General features: G+C 37.6%; 1 protein-coding gene across 4 annotated transcripts in view; it reads right to left on the bottom strand.

Annotated features, from left to right (window-relative positions):
• The window catches only part of LRRC4C (leucine rich repeat containing 4C), a 478,632-nt gene that overhangs the window by 195,038 nt on the left and 257,879 nt on the right, over positions 1-25,715 (bottom strand). For 3 of the 4 annotated variants that reach the window (XM_056493619.1, XM_056493622.1, XM_056493617.1), the window contains exon 3: positions 14,212-14,348. The exons of the other annotated variant lie outside the window; for it this stretch is intronic. The gene's annotated coding sequence lies outside the window, so the exon portion shown is untranslated. The remainder of the gene's footprint in view (positions 1-14,211; positions 14,349-25,715) is intronic. 4 annotated transcript variants of the gene reach the window in all.

A 25,715-nucleotide genomic window follows, 5' to 3' on the forward strand; every position in this document is an offset into this window, starting at 1 on the left:
CTATGAAGAAAGAGTTCAGTATTCTTTCAGGCACATAAATTTCACAAAATTCAAATGATTAATTTGTTATTTTTAAATTCAATTTGTTGCTGTTATCCGTATGTCAAAAAAAAAAAAACAAACGTAACTTTCATATATGAGTTCTATAGCACAAAAAATTAATCTTAAATCCTGATGTATAGGTGAGTTATACTAGATAATCAAACTGTAGTTTAGTGAATTCAAGATTGTTAATTTAAACCATATAGACAGACTGACTTTGAAATGAAGGTATTCACAAACTTATCTATCATCAGTCACCAAATTTCCCAAATCAATGCAGTTTATATAAAAATTAGAAACACAAAAATCTCTATCAGCAGTGAGCAATTAACAATGATACTAATTCTGGTGACAGCCATGGTAAGAAGTTGTTCCTGTAGTGCAGGTGCAGATAAGAGCTGCATCATGCTAACTTTTTATAAGTACAGATGAGCTGTACAGTAAATGCCAAGCAACAAGAACACAGCAACACAGCAGCCAAAGTACAGGAAGCTACCAATCTAGAGAACAATGGATCTCTGTACACCACCAGTTTGCACATCAAAGAAATCCATTCCATGTACCATGAAAAGAAAAGTTGCAAAGAGACCTTTTGAAGAAGTCTCTATAAAGATATTTGTGACAAATTCATCGAAAACATAAAGGTTGGTCTGGGAGGAAAACCTGTATGGGACAAAAAAAACCCCAGGAGATAACTTCATGCTAACAAAAACATGTTGTATTTTCAAATACAGTCTATTATATTTGATAAAGTAGGGGCAATTTTTTTCCAAGCACAAACAGGCAGATGTTTGATAGAGAGACACAATACAGTAACTGAATTCCAAATAAAGGTTAGTATGGCTATCAAATAATTTGCCAGCATTATTATAACATGCAGTCTTCAAACTATTTTTTTTTCCATAAATCTCTGCTATCACAAACATTTTCATATTTCTTTATGTAGTTCATCGGTTACACATTAATATATATTTCTAAAGTTAATTACAACAGAGAAATAAGCAGGTCAATAAGAGTTAGATGGCAAAGACATAGTTGAAAATCTGAATTTCTCCGTGTGCAAAATAGGTAATAGTCATCCTAACTTCTGCTTACATGCCTTAACACCTATGCAGTTGCATGAATAACAGGACTTCTATTCCCTCTTTCTGAACAAGGGTCCTAAAAGTCAAGTACATGCCGGTTGCACTTAGAGCTAACTTGTTGACAAAAGTAATTTTTGACATATGAATATCCATCATTCAGAAGCTGGAGTGATCACCACTACCATTAAAAAAAATTTAAAGACCAATTATTTTTCATAATTCTATACGGGACATGAATAGAATAATCTAGAAGGAAAAAAGTGAACTTCTGGCTACTTCAATCAATAACTTATTAATACAGAATTCCTTCCTTAAATATATGCTAATTTGAAGTACACTTTTATATAGTATATGAAATATACAGAAACATATTTTATTTATCCATAGCAGTATCCATATATAAAAATATAGGAACTGATTCCCTGAAATATTTACTGCCTTAGCTTCTACTGACTTTGGATTTTCAGGAAATCAACACAGCTGGAAATCAAGTCAATGGCTCCAGTGCATAACCTCCTAAAACTAATATATCCTCCTAGAAGATCCAGGCATTTGCTCAGGGTAGGAAGTTTTTTCTCTATTTCACTCACAAACCCTTATATTCCCTGATCCAAATTGAATCTTGTTTTTTACAGTTAAAGAAATACATGAGCCTACTGAGGTTTTACTGACCCAGTAGGCTCTAAAAAAATCCCTGATGCTTTCTTGGCACTTGCTATCACTTGTGACCTTTATTTTCTAAGAAGGATTATTATTACTGCCTTGCATTCTACAGTTCCCTACAGGATATCACCAGCCATATGTCAGCCTTGCTCAGGGGGTTCTCATATACAACTCAAACAATTTTTACACCTATTTCTAGTGTTCACTGAATATTACAACCATTTCTTTCTGTATTAATTCCTATTGTACCAATTGAACTGTGGGCTTCTAACATGCAGTTAAACACAATAACTTACATAAAATACAGAGACCTTCTGGTATCAGTAATTTAAGAACTTAATTTTCATTAAATTGCACACATGAAGTCAGCTGTGTGAATCAAGACTGTAGAAGATAATATTTTAAAAGACCTTTCTAGCCTTGCAACTAATCATTTGATCATATACCATTTTGTGTGATGTTCCTATGATAATGCACTTAACCAGGAAGCTTTGATCTTCCCTCATACCCACCACTTTGCTCATTAATTCACCTTCACAGTCCATAATACTGTCTCATAAGCCATGACAGAAACTCATATGTTTTATATTTATTTCAGTAATCTTCACTCCCATGATGTGGAAAATTTTCACTCCTGAGTTCTTAAGTTTTGGTCCAGGCAATACAGTCCATACCTTGAATGAGAAGCAGAGCTGGCCACAAACTTCATATGCCTTAGGGAGCACACAATACCAACAGACTTATGCTAAATATTTTAGACACTGAGGGAAATGAGAAACATGATTCTTGTGTATTTCAGCTGGAATTGTGCTCATATTTTCACTTGTGAAAATGTCCTCTTTGATTACATTAAAAATACAATATGAAGAAAATAAAATGGATGAAAAATACTGATGCTTATAGTATTTCCTTCTCTCTAATTTTCTTCCAAGATAATTAATTTCAGTATTTACCAGACATCCTCTAATTCAACATGCTTTTACATATAGACAGGCATTTGTGTTGTCTTTTAAATACAACTATTATTGATGCTGTTAACCTGTGTCTATTTCCTAATTACTTAAGATCAGACACAGTATCGCATCATGGATGGAGAAGGATACAAAAGACGCTCTTTCAGTCCCAGTTTATTGCATGGCGATGGTATGGCCGGAAAGAGGCCGAGTTTCTCTGGGGTACAGGTAATCAGGAGAGGGGAATGGGAGTGGCCTTGGCTAGCTGCCAATGGGATGAGGACACAGAGGGGACAGGGGCCGGAATACCGACCCCGGTGGGTACAAGGACACAGGGCAAGGTCACAGGACCGGAAAGGAAGACAGGAACTGGGGTTTGCAGGAAAGAGGTTACAGGACACCTTGGTATAATTTCTTATACCTCAAATACTGAATTACAACATCTCCCCGTTTTTTTGTTTTTTAAGTAGGGGGATGATATTAAACTAATTTTAGTCTGAATTTATTAGTTTGCCCACCATTTGTGATAAGCAGGAGAATTAGATTGTTTTATATTTGCCATTTCTATATGATTGCCTGCTGAGGTAGAAGAAATTATACCATTAATGGCTTTAAATATTAAATGACGTAGGATACCAAATGCTATCGCTACAAGGGAAAGAATTACAACAAATAACATAATGGTTTTGACTATGGAAGTCCACCACCCAGAAAACCCCCAGCCATTGAACAGTTCATTAAGCCAGTCCTTTGTTTCTTGCAGAGCAGCGTGGACATTTAGGAGCTCTTGCAGTCAGGTTCATGCAGCAAAGTCCTTCAAATTCCTGGCATCCCAGGCAGGTGGACACAGGGTCTGTTGCTGCTGCAGTGGACAGGCATATGTTTCTGAGGGATGATCCACGCAGCTGCCAAACTGTTCAAAGCTAACAGGACACAGGGTTAACTGGAGGGTAGCTTTCTTCTAAAAGGAAAAACAAACAGTTTAAAACATGTTATAAGTCTTTTTCTGCCAGAGGGTATTCCTTTATGAGGTTTTTGTTTCCTTTCCCTCTGCGGCGTCTTCTTTTCGAAGCAGTGGTTACTTGCTTCTCATCTCCTTCTGCTATGGCTGGAGTTTTGGGAACAAAAGGTTTAACCCACTTTTGGGGAATCCATCGAGGACCTGAGGGGGTTGACACACATGCATAGCCCCTTCCCCAGGTTACTAGCTCATAGGGACCCCTGGTTTCCCATGTTTCTGGATCCCTAATCAAAACAGGTGGATGCTGAGACAATTTAAACTGTTTACTGCTGTTAAAATGACGGACCACAGGAGGTGTCATGGTTTCAAACGAACAATTCAAGAAATTGATTGTGAACAGAGCTTTACAGAGCTTTTGCTGGGGAGACATCCACACAGTTGAACTGTTTTGCCTAGCTAGAACCTGTTTTAGTGTCTGGTGTGTGCGTTCAACCACTGCTTGGCCTGTAGGGGAGTGGGGGATGCCTGTTTTATGTCCCAGTCCCCACTGCTGGACAAATTCCAGGAACTCCTTGGATGTGTATGCTGGTCCATTATCTGTTTTTATTTCCTTAGGGATCCCCAAGACTGAGAAGGCTTGTACTAGGTGTTGTTTTACATGTACAGCCTTTTCCCCTGCATGGGCGGAGGCATAAACTGCACCTGAATATGTGTCTATACTCACATGAACATATTTGAGGCGTCCAAAACTAGGAATGTGTGTGATGTCTGTTTGCCACACCTCACAGCTGTCTAGGCCCCGGGGGTTAACCCCCATACCCAGCGATGGCATGGCCTGGAGCTGACAGCTGGGACAGGTGGCTACAATAGCCTTGGCCTGACTCCGTGTTAGCTGGAACTGACGGACCAAACCTGGTGCATTCTGGTGGTATTGCTGGTGGCTCAGTTTTGCCTGTTGGAAAATGTCAGGAAGGCGTGCTTTTTCAGCTGGTGCTGCAAGGGTGTCTGCCATCCGGTTCCCTTCTGTGATTTCACCTGGTAGTTCTGTGTGTGACCTCACATGCATTACATAGAAAGGATGTTCTCTGTGTGAAATCAAATAGATTAGTTTTGACAGCAGCTTAAAGAGCTGCTCATTATTGATGTCTTTGAGCACTGCCTGCTCCGCCCTGGATACTACCCCAGCAACATAAGCTGAATCTGTTACCAGGTTGAAAGGCTCTGAAAACTGCTCAAAGGCTCTCACAGCTGCAGCCAGTTCTGCAATCTGGGGTGACCCCTCCACAAACTTAACATCAGCTTCCCAATGCTGAGTCTGAGGATTTCTCCAAGTCATCACCGACTTATGGGAGGCCCCCGATGCATCTGTGAACACTGTGAGTGCCTGAAGCGGTCTCCTGCTTCTTTTTTCACGAGGGATGAGGTGGAATTCCTCATTGAACAACTTATGAGCTGGGCTGTGAACAGATATCTGTCCAGTGTAGCTATCCAGAGATATCTGGAGGCTGGCATTGCTCTGTAACAAATGCTCAAACATTTCTTTTGTTAGCCTTTCAGGAGAGTTTTTTCCCTCCATAGAAAGTTTAATTGGCAGGTGAATACATGTGAAGTCAGACCCAGACAGTTCACGCAGCCTCATTCTTGCTTTTTGAATCAACTGAGCCATAAGCTCCTGTGGTTGTGTGATAGTTTTGGATCTTTGGTGGGAGAGGAAGACCCATTCTATGATTAAGAGTGAATCCTTCTGCCCCTCAATCCACTGAAATATTAACCCATGTAAATGTGGTAGTTTTCCCAAAACAATGAGTTTGAAAGGTAGTTCAGGCTGGTAGCGGTGAGCCTGCCTTTCAGACAGGGCTTGCTGTACCTTTTCAATTGCAGCTTTTGCCTCAGGTGTCAGCTCTCTGGGAGACAGTAGCTCCCTCTCCCCTTTCAATAAATTAAAAAGGGGTTGTAAGTCCTCATTAGTGAGGCCTAACCAAGGTCTTACCCAGTTCAATGACCCACACAGAGAGTGAAGATCTGCAAGAGTTTTAGGGTTACAATTAATTTGTAATTTCTGTGGAACAATGGTCCTGGCTGTAATCTGTAGGCCCAAATATTTCCAAGGTGGCATCCTTTGAACTTTGTTTTCCTGTAATTGAAATCCAGCAGAGGTTAAAACCTTAACTACTAGGTCAAGCGTGTGTTGGAGTATTGAATTGTCAGGAGCACACACCAGCACATCATCCATGTAGTGTAGGATTATAGCTTCCCTGCTTTGTGCACGCACAGGAGACAACAATGAAGCTACATACCACTGACAGATAGCAGGACTACACTTCATGCCCTGTGGAAGCACTTTCCAGTGGTATCTCTTCATTGGAGCCTCTCTGTTCAATGATGGTACTGAGAATGCAAACCTGGGAGCATCTTCAGGGTGTAATGGGATTTGGAAAAAACAATCTTTGATGTCTAAAACTGCCAATTGCCAGTCTCTAGGTAACATGCTGGGACTAGGCATCCCAAGTTGAGGAGACCCCATGTCCTGAATTACTTTATTTATTTCCCTAAGGTCATGCAACAATCTCCATTTGTCTTTCCCTGGTTTTTTCACTACAAAGATTGGAGAATTCCAGGGACTAAGTGTTTCTTCTATATGATTTTTTGCCAATTGTTCCTCTACAAGTTTTTCAAGTGCCAGTAATTTTTCCTTTTTGAGCGGCCACTGTGTTGTCCAAATAGGTGTGTCACTTAGCCATGTTAGTTTCTGGACCTGGCAGTCTACAGTGGCCGCTTCCAAAAATCCTGAGGGGTTTTTGGAATTATCATTTTAACTCCCCACTGTGACATGGAGTCCCTCCCCCACAAGGGACATTTGTAATCAATTACAAACGGACGAACACTGGCCAATTTGCCGTCCGGTCCTTCAATTTGTACCATGCGTTTTGATATTTTTGCCAATTTAACTCCTCCTATACCCTGGAGCTGCCCAGCCACAGGTTGCAATTCCCAATGTGAAGGCCAAAGTTTTTCAGGAATAATGGTCACGTCTGATCCCGTGTCCAGAACACCCTGCACGTGTAGGTGATCTGTTCCATGTGTCATGTTGCATGCTAGAGAAGGTTTTTCCTCCTTTACTGTTTCTGCCCAGTAAACCTCTGGTGACTTATCATCTGCTGTGATGTCTGCTGGAATAGGAAGGGCTTGGGCCAGTACTTGCCCCTCACACAAATAGAAAGGTGCTTGAGAGCAACGAGCTAATATTATAACACTGGATATTTTCCCCTTCATGATCATAGGAGCTATTTCAATTTCTAAAGGTGTGTGTGCTGTGTCTCCCACAACAAAATACTCACTCTCCATGTGGCAAACCGTCATGTCAATTAAGGGGCTTGAGATGTCCACTGTAATGATGGTCCACTCAGCAGATCTGAAATGAAAACCTTTGGTAGTCTGGAGCCTAACACGGCCACAGGACTGCCTGACCTGGTTAAGAGAACATTTAACATTTATATCATCTGTTATTCCCACATTGTCCCTTCCACCCTCCCCCTTTGTTTTTAAGAGAGAGGCTTTTGCTACAGTATAGCCTGCAGAATTTATATCCTGGCGCTTTATGGTGTTTATGGCAGGCCAGCGCCTCAGTTCTAGTTTTTTTGTTCACTGATTTTCTTCTGTTTCCTGTTCTGAGGACAGTCCCTAGCGAAGTGTCCTTCCTGCTGACACTGGAAACAGGTGATCTTCTTTAGTTGCTGTGATGGCCTGTGCTGCTTCATCATCTGTGGTGGTGGAGGTGCTGGAGGCTTAGGAGGTGCTGGACTTGGGTTCCTCTCAGGATCACTGAACAGTTTTGCTTTGCGTGTGCATGCTTCGATCATCTGTGCTAGGCTGGGCTCCGGGTAGAGTGGTAAGCTTGAGATGACTCTGCGACATGCTTGATTGGCGTTCTTCTCTGCTAATTCCTTAATCAGTTCTGCGTGCATGGCTGGATTTTGCACCTGGCGTTCCACCTGTGTCTTTAATCGATCTATAAAACTTAAAAAACTCTCAGAAGAATGCTGTTTAATATGAACATAACTAGTAGTTACTTCAGGTGTTGGCAAACTGATAAAGGCCTTTTCAGCTGCATCACTAACCTTATTCAAAATAAATTTAGATAATAACCGTACTTGCTTTTCAGGGCAGTGAATTTCGCCCTCCCCACATAAATGGTCCAATGTAATTTCATTATCATCAGAATCTTTAGAATGCTCAGGGTTTTTGTGAAGCTCTGTTAAAAGACTGCTTAAAGAACGTTTCCAAATATTAAGCCATAATTCATATTCAGCTGGAGTTAGCAAACACATAAAAAGGTCTTTTATATCCTGGGGAACTAATTCATTAGACAAAAGAGTTGTTCTTAGCATCCCTTTAAATATTTCACTTTGCCTCCCAAATTCCCTTTGCACCTTACAAATTTCCTTTTTATCTTGGTATGAGAATGGCTCGTAGCTTCTCCTACCATTCCTTCTACCCACATAACTAACCGGAGCTGCATCAAAGAACTGAGGACGGTTAGTCAGCAAGTTAGGGGTTAAGTGGTTCTGTGTCTCTGCCTGCGTTCCTGAAACACGTGCTGCCCCTCCCCCCGTCTTAGCTCTCACGGAGTTCCCATTGTTTTCTGTCCCCGTGTTAGAAAGATTGTTACAAGGCGATATAGAAACAGCAGCTTGGAAATATGGGTTTACATAGCTAGGAAGATATGGAGCAGAAATGGGAGTTGGATGCAGGAATGGGTTATTGGAAGAAAAAGGCATATGGTTTGAAGTTAGTACAGGTTTTCTCCCTTGCACTGAAGAAAGGTGATTTTCTAAATTAGAATTTTCAGGCGGCGAGGATGGAAAGCAGGGATATCTCGGCAAGTTTGTAGCAGCTTGTGTAGAAGGATCTAAGTGTGTATAACTCGGGGGATTGTTAGAATTAGTAGTTTCTTGAGGTATTTCTGATTTCTCTTTTAATTCAGGGCCAGAAGATTTCGAATTAGGCAAAGAGGAATTTAATTTAGAGACAGAAGATTCCGAATCTAATTGCTTTAAGCGTTGGTGAATATTTAGAAATATAGGCAAAAATAAAGCAGCCGTGGTATCACCTTTCTGTATTTTAGAAGTCAATAAATTTCCAACATTGTCCCAAAATAAAACTGAAGTGACATCTTGCTTTTCAAATTCTATAACTTCTCGAGACAACAAACTAACAAATTTCTGAATCTGTTTTTTAGAAATTACAAAATCCTGCGCATCTAACATTTCTTTAAGCTGAGAAATAATGCTCTTTTGTTGTGCAGAAAATTTCCCCCCCATTCCGATGTTATAAACACAAATGCACAATTCCTTTACTGTTGCAGAAAGTTACAAATTAGCAGTCCGTTGCAAACCCAGGTGTGGGGGTGCTGGGTTTTTGTTACCACACGCGGCTGCCGCTATGGCAGCACCGGGCGGTCCCGGGGAAATCCTCCTAAGGGAAATCCCCGCGCCCGTGCTCACGCCAATAGCCCAACCACGCCGGTGGAGCGGCCCGAGCACGTAAATGCCGGCGGGATTGCGCAACACCGCCCACGTGTTCACCACTCCACGCGGACTGCCGCCGCTGCCCCCGCGGGATACAAACCTCCCCCCGCGAATTTGGGGCTACTCCGTCTAAAACTCCCCCCTCCCCCAGTACCTCGGGGCTAGATAGGGGTTCCCGTCTTCCCTAAGGGATATTTTACCTTCCTCAGACGGAGTGCGGTCTCGCCGTAACTCTGCAAAAGCTCCAATCCAGAATCGGCTCCTCCGAGTTCGCGGAGAAGTTATCCGATTCACCCTCCTATGTTCGGGGCTGGCAAAAACAGCTCCGACCCACAGAGGTAGTTGAACAGCTCAACGGGCCTTTCTTAGCCAAATGGGGTCTAAAACTGAGAGCCCCACGTTTGGGCGCCAACTGATGCTGTTACTCTGTGTCTATTTCCTAATTACTTAAGATCAGACACAGTATCGCATCATGGATGGAGAAGGATACAAAAGACGCTCTTTCAGTCCCAGTTTATTGCATGGCGATGGTATGGCCGGAAAGAGGCCGAGTTTCTCTGGGGTACAGGTAATCAGGAGAGGGGAATGGGAGTGGCCTTGGCTAGCTGCCAATGGGATGAGGACACAGAGGGGACAGGGGCCGGAATACCGACCCCGGTGGGTACAAGGACACAGGGCAAGGTCACAGGACCGGAAAGGAAGACAGGAACTGGGGTTTGCAGGAAAGAGGTTACAGGACACCTTGGTATAATTTCTTATACCTCAAATACTGAATTACAACATATTATAGCCCAATATTTAATTTAAAATGATATGAAATTAAAAATTGAAATACTCTGGAATATTTCAGAATTCCTCTGCTTTCACATTTCATTGTAATTCAAATACAGCCCAAGCTTTCTAAAGATTTTAAAACCACAATGAGAGACATGGATTCAGTGGTAAATTATATATCTAAAAAGGAAGAAAACCCAGGGGAAAAGTTTTAACTATAAATATAGGATGTCTTGTGGACCAGGATAAAGTTTTACTGTTCTCCAAGGTTACTAAGAGAGTTCAAGAGAACATAATCCCACGATTACATCAGTGAAATGTACCAGCAGAAACAGTGAGCCAGCCCCCAAGTAGAAAGCAGATTCACCTTTCTGCAGATGAACAGTAAGAAGCAGGTGTCATCAGCTACTGGCTGCAAGAATTTATATTATCTTCCAAAATACCTTCACCTGCTGGTGACAGGTCAGTTCCTTGAGGACTGAGAACTTTCAGCCAGTTCTTCACATTCTGGAATAACTGGAATAACATTCCTCTTAAATGTCACATAAGGTGACAAAAAAAGTGCTTCAAATATTTTAAAATATATTTGCTCTAGATTTTTTCTTTTGACATTTGGACTCCTATACTTTTGTTATTTTAGTAATTAGTTTCTTCCTGCTTCAAAGTATGAGAAGCTAGAGTATATCAGTAACCACTAGTAGTGAAGTTTTTAACATTTCTCACCAAAGAATAGAAGCTGTTACTAAAATAGCTGCTGTTTGAAATTTAGCCAGTTAGAAAACTTTATGCAGGAAGAATTATTTTCCAAGAAGTTGAGGATTTATGAATTTATGGATCCAAGGCTACCATTTCACAGATTTTTCAAGGATCAGCCTTTAAGCATGGTACATTCATGGTCAATCTGATCCTTTGGAGCACATTAAAGCCTAAATATTGACAATATTTTTCATACTTTATAGCACAGGATTTTGAGGACTATACAATCTGGATTACAAAGTCACAAAGATGCAAAGTATTGAGCCATTATTTTCAATTGCTGTTCAGTACATAAAGCCTGCAGAACTTCAAGCATTATATCTGCTTTTCTGGGGGAAAAGCACCAAGGATATTTTGCTGATGCAGATAACAAACTGTGAGAGGACAAAGCTTCAGCAGGTCCAATTCATTATCTAATGTGAGCATGATTTTTTTTTTTTAATAAATGCTGTTGATATGTCACCTGTTGATGGATTAAAGCAGCCATTATTTGGAATTTTTGCCTTCTGTTCCTTCAAAAAAGGTTAGTTGTCTAGACTTGGAGATGCATTCTGGAATTTGACCCATAATAACACAATTACTAAGGCACCCCTCTTTATCCCCTAAGTGATAGAAGATATAGCTCAGCCTAAGTGCCTTCTGAGACATATTTGAAAATATTTGCTCCATTGTAAATAAATTATAGACGGGTCAAGTCTTTCAGAAAGGAGATTAGTTTTACATAAGACCATTGCTGTTCAAAAGATAGAAGATATTAAAAAAAAATATTCAGATTTATTACCTTGCAATTCTTCAAGTCACATGGGCTGAAGAAGATAAAGTTACTTCTTGCTGTTAAGACTTTAATAAAGAAATTGTTGCTAAAGTACATGTAATGTACCTGAATTGTTTTGCATTAAAATCTGCCATAAATTCCAATTTCTGTGTCCATCAAAATAAAATATGTTTAAATACAGACATTATTTAAACCTAAGCCACCCATGGAAAAAATGGCAATATCAAAACAAGTGTATTTAGAGCACAGTATTTTAAATGCTATAGGCTTGTTCAATTTATGTCCAATATTAGAAAATAAGTTTTGTTGTTTATGGAGGATCTGCAAACCTACCATTTAAGGTGGAGAGGGAAGAAAAAAAAAAAAAAAAAAAGATTACTGCTGTAATATATCCTTTCATTATCGTGGCAAGCTGTGGTGGGCTGACCCTGGCTGGATACCAGCTGTCCCTGAAGCCTTTCTATCACTCCCCTCCTCAGCTGGACAGGTGGATCTGCTCCACCACAGGGAAATCTCTGCTCTGCTGCCCAGAACACCTGCTCCTTCTCATTCTTCACTGACCTTGGTGTCTGCTGAGCTCTTTCCTTCATGTATTCTCTCTTGTTGTGCAGGTGGGGTTTTTTATCCCTTTCTTAAAACTGTTATCTCAGAGGCACTCCCGCTGTCACTGATGGTCAGTGGCAGGTCCATCCTGGACCCCATTGCATTGGCTCCATCACACACAGAGGGACTGTCTGACAGATTCCCACAGAAACCACCCCTGGAGCCCTCCAGCTACCATAACCTTGCTGTGCAAACCCAATACACAAGCCTGGGAATTTCTAAGTTTATTCAGAAGATAACAGTATGGCTAATTGGGTAATACAAACACCATATAAGCCATTCGTGCTTCATCAGGCATTATAAAAACCTCTACATTTCAAGCAGAGGTTTATGGAATGTTAATTTTAATCCATACACAACAGTTCTCTCTGCAGTGCAAAAAAGCAATCCCAGAATGTATTTTTTAAAGTATTTCTGTAAATATGAGACTTACAGTGATACTACCTATACCCAGACATATGATTTGAGTAATTTTATATAGTAGCCTAAAAAGTTCCTGGTAGGACCACTCAGCAAATATCATTAAAAAAACAAAACAAAACAAAAAACAAAAACCACACAAAAAACCCCCACCAACACAGAAAAAGCAAAACTGACCAACCAAGAATACCCATCCAAAAAAACAAAAACCTGAAGCTCTAAGACATAAAATAATGAGCAGAATTCCACCCTGCAGGTGGTAAACAGATTGGAGATAGGAATTCTCAGAGACAAGTGGCAGTAACAGAAGAAATATCTAGTTTTAGCTCTTTTTTTTCCTTCAGGGAGGAGAACAAAGGACTAAATATCAACTCAGACAGGTCTACACCCATGACTCTTTTGCATTTATTTTGAAAATTTAGTTTGTTTTCTTAATTTGCCTTTAAATTAATATCAACTAATGAAAATGAATTCTAATTTAGCTCATCACCATAAGTTCTCCAATTGTATTGCATCAACACACCAAAAAACTTTCTTAAAACACCTCTCATCAGTCTCCAAAACATGACAGTCATCACTACCCATTAATTTCTATTAGTGTTATTAGAAAAGATGGTAACATTCTACTATAAGGCATACTAAAAATTGCTCTTCAGAAAAATGACTTTCCATATGTTTGAAAATACTAAAAAGAAAACAAAATATGCTTTATTATTCTTTAGAAGAAAACATTTTTTTTCTTTGATTTATACATATTGTCTTTCTTTGGGGGGAAAGAAGATAGTTTAAAAAACCCTGGTATTGTTATACTATCATAATTTCTAATTTTGTTAGAATTGGCATCTTTTTTTATCTTGAAAGTTTTTTTTAAGATCTGGATGGTTATGGAACTCAAAACACAAAATAATTCTCACTTAATAGCATACTTGTGTGTGGGATAAAGTCTCAAAAATGCTAATACAAGGGAAAATGAAAAATCAAAACTGATTCTTGACCTCCAAAAGGTTTCAAAATCTAATTAGCTACATGAAAAAATGAAAATGTAAAATTCCCATTCCAGTGCTTCTAGCCATCAGAATTCCCTTTTCATTATCATGATTGCACAGAAAAGGCAATAAAGTGAAAAATCAGATTGAAAAATGTTCCGTACCCTAAATTTCTCTCATGATTTGGCATTCCTCTATACAAATACAAAGTACAGGACTGTGCTCCTGTCAACACACACTGTTCTAATGTTCTAATAAAAAGATCCATGCTTATTGCACCCCAAACCCCTTGGAGTGCACACAGATCTCTCTGACTGTTAATGATTAATGCTTAGCTCTACTTTATACATTAAGCACAGACAAACGACTACAAGACTGACATAGATGAGTCACAATAAATTCATTCCTTATAATTTGTGTCTGCTATCAGTGGAGAGCCTACAGTTGCAAACTTAAAAGCCATTTTGAGCTCTGTCATAAACATTGATCACCAATCATCCATTTATAAACTTTTTTTTTTTTTTTTAATAAAGCCCTGTGTGAATATAGGAAAAGTTATAAATGAACAGGCAAGAACAAAGTTTGGATAGAAGGTAATAGCAGGCCTTAATAGACACACAATATCAATGAATAAAAGAATGGAAAGAAAGTTATTATCAGTTTACCTGTCCTTAGTAATTCTTGGCACTGTTATTTGTCCTTCATGTCAAAGTGTTGTGTATCTATCTTCTCAAAAGATACGCTGTGCCTTAGGATATGTCCATATTAATCTCCATTGCACATTCCTTTATTTTCTGGCAACCTGTGCATGTTGAGAAGGGAAAAAAAACTGAAACATTTCATGGTGTGGTGTGCCTCATACTGACAGAGCATGTTATCTTGTGCTTTAGAATAATTATGAAACAGAAACTCCCCAAGTGGAGGCAGTTGAAATTTCTATGGCAGACCACCTAAAACATACAATCTATAAACAAAGAAAATTAAAGAGAATTCATCTGGTTTTAACTAGGAGTTATATTTTGTTCTGAGTCTCTTAATCAACAATAACTTTAATAATATTGTGGAACCTATTCATGAGACATCACAAAGTAGGTAGTTTAGGCTACAGTCATTACCCCATTCACCAGATAAATATTTGCCAATGCACACCAGCACTCAATGACAAAGAAAAATCATTATCCTTTTCTGAACTGCATACATTGAAATTAAGCTAGTTATTTTATTGTGGGTTTGGTTTTTCCAATGCTTATGGCATTTTATAGCACTTGGCAGGAGTGGTGCATTCAAGACCAAATGTCCAGTGCTAGAAAGCACCTGTGGACTTGGGAATTCTTTGTGCAAAGACAGTCCCTGACAGTAGAGCTACTTCCTGACAGGAATTAAATGCAGATACCACCACCATGACACACATAAATCTTCCCTACTAACTGCAGATCTGAGATTTGAAAAGTATTTTTTTTTTTTTTATCTCCTAGGACAAGTTTTTCATCATTCTGATTCCAGTGCAGTTTTATTTATGTGTGACAGTCATTAATGGTTGCTTTTATATTTTATAATTCTGGAGCTATTTTCTAGTAGCCATAGTGACTTTATAGTAGTAGTTACCCTGCCAAGGAAAATAAAATTTCTAAGTCAGGTGTGTACTACACTAAATTTGCACAATGTAGTTATTCAAATACCTGGAAATGTAATTTCTCCTTTGAAGTAAAAAAAAAAAAATCTGATAGTAAATAGTGAGATCTCTAACTAATCAACAGATCACAGACACATCTGACAAGTTCATGTCACACATCAAATACTTCCACAGAAAATATGAAATCACTTGAATACCAGAGGACTCATTTCTTCTGTGTTCAGAGGCAAAGTACGAAGGAAAACTCAGGGACAAAAATACAGTAACAATCCTTAATTTGAGATATGTTAATATTTGTAGTTTCTCGTATGCATCATATATGCTACATACAAAAAACACTTCTGAATTACTAAAATGGATGTATGTAGTTAATAGGCAGTGTGGAAATGAAAGAAATGTTTTCAACACTTCTATCTTGTTTTCTCCTAAGAGTGACATTCTACTCTAAAGATACATTATCAATTGCCTTTATTAAGTCAGCTATCCAGTGATTTATCCAGCAATCCATTGGGTTTATTAATTAACTGCAAATGGTCTCTTCTTACTTTTCTATAAGAAAGATTAGCTTTAGCACCTAAAAAAGCAAAATCATTATTTAAAACTTAACTAAAGGGGTCTAATTGTTTCTTATCATAAGAAAGAATTTCTATTTGGGCACAGATGTTAAAAATATATTCTTTTTCATATTTATCAAATATAAAAATAGAAATGGAAACATACTGAACCTTATACAAAAATTATAATAATACAATATATAGGAAATAGAATATAAAAGTTAAAAAGTGTTGTTCTTTAAAGCAGGAAAAAAATGCTTTATACATACACCTACACCACTGATATATTATTCATCTTCCATAATAAATGAGAATAATCAGGGGACAAAAATAGATACAAGAGAGAAAAACCCATCAGACACATTCACAGTCACAGATTATGCCACAGCTTAATTTACTATTATATAAGGGAAAACTAAAAAAATCACAGCTGTTCTGAAACTTAATCACTGGGATCATTTGAAAAGTTCATTGCAGAAAGTGATTTTTCTCCTGTGCTGCATGAAGATCAGAAATTGGCCTTATTGTACTAATAAAACTATGAGAACCACTCTGTCAAAAAACAGAAGGTCCACATCATCTTACAAATTACTATTACAAATTACAAATTACTTGATTTTAAATTAGCCTCAAATATATTGCCTGCCATCAGTAGTTTATCCTTCCCAAGGACGACATGAACTACCTTTGGCAACAGCAGATGAAGGGATCAGCTGACATTCCAGTCTGCAAACTAGATCACTTTTCTTCTTTGAGTCAGTGAAAATTATTCTATAATTACAGACGTAGCAACCATTTCATAGTAAAGGTAATTCTTCAATAAAAACTTAATCTGTTTTGTGTTTTTTAATATATCAGTCAATTATCCCCTAATCTTAATTAAACTTTACTAGTAGTTAGCTGAGGTATTTCAACAACCACAGAGTTCACACTCACATGAACCCTGGGTATGTTAGTAACCACCATCAGTCAATTCCTCTTTTGCTTTCAAACACAATTCAGGGGAATGGATGTTGGAACAGATACTGGTGACAGAGGGACTCTGACTGCAGAGATTCCATTTCTAATTCACCCGTAAATTTAAAATGGATCACCAAGGGCAGATATGGGCTTTATGCTTGGAAAAGCACTAATCATAAAGATTTTATCTTTTGGCCAATGTTTTCCATCTCTAAAATGGCAATGTAATTCATTGTCCTGCATTTTGGCCACAATAACCCCCTGCAACGTTAGAGGCTGGGGACAATGTGGCTGGACAGCGCCCAGAAAGGGACTGAACATGAGCCAGCAGTGTGCCCAGGTGGCCAACAAGGCCAATGGCCCCTGGCCTGGATCAGGAATAGTGTGGCCAGCAGGAGCAGGGAGGTCATTCTTCCCCTGTACTCAGCACTGGTGAGATCACACCTTGAGTGCTGCGTCCAGTTCTGTCCCCTCAGTTTGGGAAGGACATTGAGACACTTGAGCGTGTCCAGAGGCAACAATGCTGGTGAGAGGCTTGGAATATAAACCCTGTGAGGAATGGCTGAGGGAGCTGGGGCTGTTTAGCCCGGGGAAAAGGAGACTCAGGGGTGACCTCATCACTCTCTACAGCTCCCTGCAAGGTGGCTGTAGTCAGGTGGGGGTTGGTCTCTTTCACCAGGCAGCAACTGACAGAATCAGAGGACACAGTCTCAAGCTGCACCAAGGGAAATATAGGCTGGATATTAGGAATAAGTTTTTCACTGAAAGAATAATAAAGTATTGGAATGATTTGTCTGGGGAGGTGGTGGAGTCACTATCCCTGTATATGTTTAAAAGAAGACTTGGATGTGGCACTTGGTGCCATGGTCTAGTTGAGGTGTTAGGGCATGGGTTGGACTTGATGATCTTGGAGGTTTCTTCTAACCTAGTTATTCTGTGATTATATACTTTATATTTGTATGTGTAAACAATAGACAGAACTATTTATAAAATGCATATAACAATGATAACAACCTTATAAAGATGTTTTCATAATAAAAGTAATTACAGCACTAATCGATAATCCTTCTATTGTGTGATATTATTATTGCCACAGAGGAACTGCCTGGAGTATAAATACAATTACATGTTATGATTAATTACTGAACAATTTTCATTCTGTGTTTGGGAATCACTGAGAATCTTTGAGGTAGGAAGGGATCTATGAAGACCATCTAATCCAAGATTTAAAAGGTGTGTAATGTTTTGAGGATGTGCTAAACTAAGCATTGATTTATCTTTTTCTCATCCTGCCTCTAACATCACAGAATCTTATTTCCTGATCATGTTCCTACTATACAATGGCCACTGAAAAAAAGACTGATCTTTCATCTACTAGTAGCACAGTATTATGTTGTTAAAACATTCTATTATATTTCAGCAATATTATATATATCATATATATATTATAGCACCTGCTAGTGCCTAAAAACTTTAAATTGTTTTTGACCCTTTAATTTCAAATTCTGTTTAGGTTTTGTTTTCTGAAAGTTTGTCAGTGTAAGTATCACTACTTTCCATTTTTTCTTTTTAAAACACAGTCAGATGTGATTTCTCTCTTTCCACAGCAAAGATTACATGGTTATGAAAGGACAAATTCTCTCATTTCTCACCATATTGTATTTAAATAAAGCCTTACTTTTGTAGTCCTTCTCGTCCCTCACAGAAATCACAAGATCAAATTATTTCACATTACAAATGTGGAAATCAGAAAAATCCACAGTACTACTGTTCTTTCATGAGTGATGACTGAGACTGAATTATTTGGATTCTCTTTCCCATTGCATAATGCTATGGAAAAAAAATGCATTCTGTAGCTCATATAGTTATCCAGAATTTCCTAAAGGATGCAAACTTTCAGTTCCTCATTCAGGGCTATTGTCTTGTTTCATGATGGCTCCATGCTGAAAACAATCTGATTCCCAAATAGATTAAGTCAACATACCACCTTGTAGAAGTTTTGGTTGGATTTATACTTGAGATTTTATGGAAGTGACTCAACTGTTCCTACTAAGACAATAAATCATACAATTTGTTGTCATAGTCTGAATATGGCATAAAATGTGCCCATCTATTTCTCTCACTTACTGCCTAGGGAAAATAAATTAAAAGGTATTTGATACTTTGATTCTGAAAGAGACTTCTGGGACACTCAGTGAATTAAGTTGACTCAGAACTCAACTATAATGTTTTAAAAAAGGATTACTATCTTCTTTCTTGAACAACATTCATATATCACACAGATTAATTCCTTGCATGCATGAACCACCATACAGCTTTTGGAGATAGAGTTTCCAGCCATGTAAAATAGATTAATTACAGACAGTTTGATAAACCATTTCTTTACCAGTGCATAGGGAATATACCACACTTTAGGCACTTTTTATAAAGATACTTTTTTGTTCTGTCATTGCTTTAAATTCCCAGATTTCTTTTGATGGGGTGTTTTCCATTCCCAATGATAATTTAATTTCCCTCCTCTATAAAAACTTCTCTATTTCTCCTTTCCTAACAAAATAAAAAGTGTGAGCAACACAACAGAAAACTTTCACTGCCATGAACCACCTTTTTCAACCAATTCCCTAGTGTCTGGCTTTGAACAGAGTCAGCACAGTCACCTGTGCTGAATTAATATTACACAAAGCACATGGCAAGAAAATCAGAATAGAAAAGTTTTATACCCATCTCACACAGGTATGGAAGATTACATATGCTTCAAAACAGAGTGAAAATAGCTATACTTAACTATGGGGTTATTCAATCACAGCCCCAGGATGCATTTGTGTCCAAAAGACAACAGGAGGAGAGCCTCCCCCTCATCCTTGCAAAGGAAGCTGCACAGTTCAAAAAAAACCATGAAGGAGCACCACCAGCTGATTCAGAGTGCCCTCTCCCAGGCACAGAAGGTTTCCTGAGAGGGAAGTCTTCTCACATCGTGTTCAAATGTGTCCCTTCAACTCCTAAATGGAACAGAAACAGCTTGAGGTGCGACAGGTTTGAGACAGACTGGGAAATGGGACAGAGCGGTGGAAGTTTTTACTGGTTGTAAAGCTTTTAAATGATGTTTTATGTATACAGCTTGCATGAAACTTCAGTGTAAATACTACCAATATTTTAAGCCTCTGTGTAAACATTCCCAACTTTAACACTGCATTATATCGATTTAAGTAATTTTTAGCTAGCTTAAACTAAATCAAGATATGGCACATTCTGGAACATTAATGTCTACACTGGGGCTTACACTGAAAGAACTGAAGCTAGGAGTCATTACAGGGTTTCAGCATAAATTGTATCTGGACTTAAGTCATCTTCTATACTGTGAGAAAGATGCTATTCAGTTAGGAAAGTCAGTACAGAATTTCCTTACCACAAATAGGAAAAACAACTTCTTGACACAGGGAATAATCATATCATAATTAGTATTTATGTATGCAGATAGTGCAACTATTTTCCACACCATGATTGGCAAACTTCCATGATTTAATTCATCAAGACAGGGCAGTATTTAGCTTTAATCAGAAAAATAATGGCTACAAAACAAGAAAAAATTTATATTTTCGTTGCTTAAAAAAATAAAAAGTTTCATGTTTATTCATCATCAATCACAGAATTTATTTGTATACACCTAGAATTCACAGACATCTAAAAACCTTAGTCCATACCTAATTAAGGTCAAAAAAGGATTATCTTATTCTCATAAATATATGGATATAAATAATTATTATATAAATAAGCAACATCTTACAAACAGATTAGCATGAGTTCATAAAATTGGTATTATATGTTACAAATACCTTGGAAACAGAATTTGAGCCCCACACTTTTGGAAAAAGTATTTTATTATCTCTTCCTTACTGTGCTCAGAATTAAAGGCAAGATGATACTTACAAGTATCAAGCTGATACATACTGCAACTTATGAATGTAAGGCAGATTCTTATCCCTGAGAAAGTCAAAATTAACCATTCTATCAGTATTCCTTAAATACAACTGAAAGGAAAAATAAAACAAGTAAGCAAGCAAATAGAAAAACACCTGAAGACCTATAACCTAAACTTTTACAGAAATGCATATTTCTTATGGTCCTTTGCAGGTTTACAGATTTAGTTATTGATATTTTCTGATAAAATTAATCTGTATGTACTAGAAATAGCATAAATCAAACAAAGATCTAAACCTCCATTTTGTCAAAAACCTTTGATCCAAACAAAGGTTTCTAACTGGATAGAACCAATATATCTTATCTTCTCTAAGATCCTTTCACAGGCAGCATTATACAGAGAGTTGCCATGGGGTTCTGTTTATGTTCAGTAAAATTTGATTTATTTCATTATATGCAGTTCAGAATGCTATATCAAGGCACTTGCAAATACTGCCTTAGGTAATTTCACCCTCCAGAGATTAATTTCAATTAAAATACATTTTTCCCGTCATAAAATAACAGCAAGCACTTTTGGTGAAAGACTTAATTTGGGGTTTTTAAAGTAGTATTTATTTCAGCAATAAGGCATATCTGAAGGTACATACTAAGGTAAATGGAAGTCACCAGTTTGGCCTTTTTCCTGAGAACCTACTGATTTGCAATTTCTTCCATCTCTACCCAGATCCATCTAAGAACATAACCTCCCATCAAAGTATGTGAAAACCCATATATTACCTCCTTTAACAGATTAAAAAATTTAAATAAAAGTTACCAGACCAATAAAAATAAAACATAAATTAGCACAAAAGCCATAACATCTACTAAAATAGTTTCATAAAGGAGACATGAAAGCTTCTATCACTTCTTTGTCCATGATTTTCCCCACATGTGAGCCATTATTTCAACAGCATGCAACCTATTAATCATAAGTTATTACCTATTATTATGGCACAGATGAACTGAGGTGTGCTGGTTTTGGCTGGGGTAGAATTAATTATTTTCATAGTACCTCTAAGGGGTTGGGTTTGGATTTGTGCTGGAAAGTTTTGACAACACAGGGATGTTTTTGTTACTGCTGAGCAGTGCTTCTGCAGAGACATGGACTTTTCTGCTCCTTATCCCACCCCACCAGTGAGAAGTTGAACACAAGAAGAGGAGAGGAGACACAGCCAGGACAGCTGTCCCCAACTGATCAAAGGCACATTCCACACCATATCTCATCATATATTAGGGGTAGAAGGAAGGGGCTGGGTGGGGAAAAAGATCAGAGTGATGACATTTGTCTTCCCAAGTAAACTTTATGCATATAGAACCCTGGGAAATGGTGAATGAATTCTTTGTTTTGGTTTATTTGTATGCATGTTTTCTGCCTTATCTATTAAATTGTCTTTCTGCCAACCCACAAGTACTGTTGCTGTTGGGATTCTCTTCCCACCCCACTGCAGCATGGTGGATGGGGGAGGGTGTGAGCAGCACCGTGGCACTGGGCTGCTGGCTGGGGTTAAACCACACAATGAGAATTACACACAGCTGCCCTTGGAAAAATGAACCTGAGAAAAGATCAGCACACACCGCATCGATCGCTGCAGCAATCAGCAGAAAATGAACACACATTGACCATTGAGTGGAATAATGGCTTTGTTGACGATCTCAGAGAATTTCAACCTCTGCAACTAAGTGGATAGAGAGATAAAAAGACAGACATGATGAAAATAATCTGTCATCCCTGTTTGCTGTTTTATATAATCATCTTTCATTAGTCACATACATGTCCAGATGGCCACGGATCAAGGATCATGTCACTTCTGATCACAGGAATTTCTTTGCCCTTCTGTCCACAGATAATATGAAAATATTCCACTCAAAAGAAAAGTATTTCTACTTTGTAAAATGTTAATACATCTTATTTTAATAATCCATATTATTCACCCCTCTTTACCTCTTAATTAAATTCAGAAGTCAGTAAATCCACAGTGGACTTACGGTCCCAATTTATACTTGCAAATATTGTAAGGTCCCATGAGTATTACATAACTGCTGATACACCAGTTGCACATGACTTTCCTAAATGCATACATTGCATAAGAAGGAAAACATAGGAAAAATAAATCACTATCTGAGATGGATGCAAAGATGTAAATCAAGAAAGAATTACATATCCTTCCAGAGACTAGATGAAGAGAAACAAAGATTACTTTTTTCCTGTTTAAGTAAATTTGACTTAACCTTAAAGTTAACCTTGGTAGGCCATTAGAAATTTTATTAACTGTATTAAGACATAACAATTTTGAAAGGTAATAAAAGCAGACAATTTTATTATTTTTTAAAATCCATAACAAACAATCAATAATGCAGTGAAATGTTCTTTAAATCACTGCAGTATTGAAGAGTCTGAAGATGTGTTTACAACAGTGGAAAGCAAAATAGTCCCACAGAGGGATAAAAAATTTAACTATACATTGATATATATACTATATATATATATATATACTTCTTTGCATAGAGTCCATTAATCTGGTACGAAGGTGTCATGGATATTTGGCATTAAAGTATCTGGGCTGTGCAGTCTGGATTTCCAGCATTATCATTTGATGCCAGGAATTAAGATTATTCTATCCTCTTCATTCAGACTTTTTAAGAAATTAAATAGATTCAGCTGAAAACCCGTAAGTTTATTTTGAGTTAATTGCCATAATTTCTGGTCTGAACATAGCAAAAGCCAAAGTCTCAGGAAAATAAAGAGGAAAATAAGGAATATCAAATATTTTAATACAATTTATTAGCACAGACATATATATAGGCACACATATGAAACATACATATATGTACACATATGTGTACATATATACACATATATATACATATATATGATTATATTTGATTATAGATTAGTAAATACTAAAGTTACTCAAAATCTCTGGGAAAAATGCTCCCAAAAACTGCAGGTCTGTGTATTTTCAGGAAAAGAAAATAATAAGATAAAAGTAATCCAAGATGCAGATAGATATGAAATGTAATACAAAGCAATGTAGTTTGACTGAAGGTATATTATCCATCCCTACCTTGACAAATACTTTAAACAAGAAAATATCTGCTTTTTTTCTCATGCTTATAAAGTTTGATTGTTTCATTTGTGTTTATTCAAGTATCTGAAAATGGAGGAAAGAAATTGGATGACATTTACTGGTATATGCAAGGTCCTTCACTCACTGAGTAAAAAGGATTTACATTAAATAGCACAATCTTACAAACTGTTTCTGGAAGGACTAAGGTGAAAAGTTTAATGCTACTAGAAGTTACTGGACAACCAAGTAAACATGACCATAATGAATCAGCTGGTATTGCTTCACTTTTAATGCAACTGTACAAAATCTAATCGGGACTTCAGTAGATCACAATGCACGTGCAAGGAATATTAATTCAAGCTGTAGAAGATAACAGGATCATCATCGAAAGAACAGAATCCAATCTTATAAGAGGAATTGGAAAATGCTTAGCTCATTCACTCTAGAAAAATGAAGGTTAAGAGAAGATACAATTACTGTAAATGTATTGGCTTGTTGAAATTAGAAACATACAGAGAACTTTTAATGTAAAGGGCAGTGTCATAAAATCAAATGTGCATACCCTAATGCATTTCTTAATAAAAACAGAAGAAGACTTCCGAACATTAAGATGGTGCATTTTCTGTAATAGACTTACACTCTGAGAAGTGAGGACAACCATGCTTTCAAATCCACAGTCAACTAAATTCAGGGAAATTTGTTTCTTAAGATAGGCTGAATTGATTTTAAGGAAGTAAACACATGATCTGGTGGTCTTGCAGAAGACCCAGTGTCAGTAAGGAGCATTACAACAACAAAATCAGATTTAATAAGTTTTAATCTCTGGTCGTCGTGTTTTCACATGAATTACCTTGACCATATTAACATATTTAATTTCCAAAAGTAATTTCCAAAAATACATATTTCTTTGGGTTGAAAATAGTCAGTGACATAAGCCACTTAGCATATTCTATTATGATGCCCACGATTACTCTTAAAATACAGTATTTGCTTTGGAAATCAAAAATCCTTATGACACTTACCCTTCAGAAGAAAAACAACGGTGGTACTTTAGTAAAGGTTTCAAAACCAGCCAGGAATCCATGCAAAAATTGAGTTCTACAATTATTCCTACTTGTGTGACTGTTTACTTCAGTAGCTGCTACCATTATTCACTCCTCATCACCCTGGTTTTACTGATGGATTTGTTATGGGTGGATACAATAATATGCATGCACATTGAGTAGGTGTTGTAATATTCCAGACATTTTCTTTTTCTGATTACACAACAAACAGTGAAAGTTGAACACAGAAACAAATTCTTACTAGAATTTGTTTATTGAGGCTTTGTTTTCTCCTTCTTTTTTCTTATCAATGTGTCAAAGTAGTGGAGCAGCTGAACTATATGGCCAACTCCAACACAAAGTAAAAAGACACTAAGATTAGTATTCTCCAGAACAACAAATGGATTGAGGGGAAAAACAGAATGGAGTTGGAAACCTTTTCAGATCTGCAGTCAAAACTTGGTGAGCACTAGATAAGACAAGCCACCATATCAACATTGAATGACTTACTGATTTTTCCAGCTAAATATTTCTCCTCAGATAAAATTGTGAGGGCTGTAACAGTAACTTCTCAGAGACAACATACAAATAGAAATAAAGGTCCTATTTCTCTTCCTCTGATGGAATTATTTTATATTCCATGTCAGGACTTCATCATATTGATTTTGCAAAAGTAAATGCCTTCTCCTGTCTCAATCCAGCTCCCAAAGGAAAGAGAATTTTTGATTTATATAACTGGGGGGAAAAAATATCCCAGATTAAATGAAAACACATATATTAAACTAAATGAGAAATAACTCACTTTTACACATTAATGAGAGTTAACACCAAAGCATAGCAACACTGTCAACCCCTCTATCTCTTATGCCTTGATTTCTTCACCGATCTAGGGCCTGTATCTTGGTTAAAACCACATTGGAAAGAGTGGTCTGAAGCAGAATACCCCCCTAAAAA

The sequence above is a fragment of the Oenanthe melanoleuca genome, chromosome 5, assembly GCF_029582105.1.
Source record: "Oenanthe melanoleuca isolate GR-GAL-2019-014 chromosome 5, OMel1.0, whole genome shotgun sequence".
NCBI lineage: Eukaryota > Metazoa > Chordata > Aves > Passeriformes > Muscicapidae > Oenanthe > Oenanthe melanoleuca.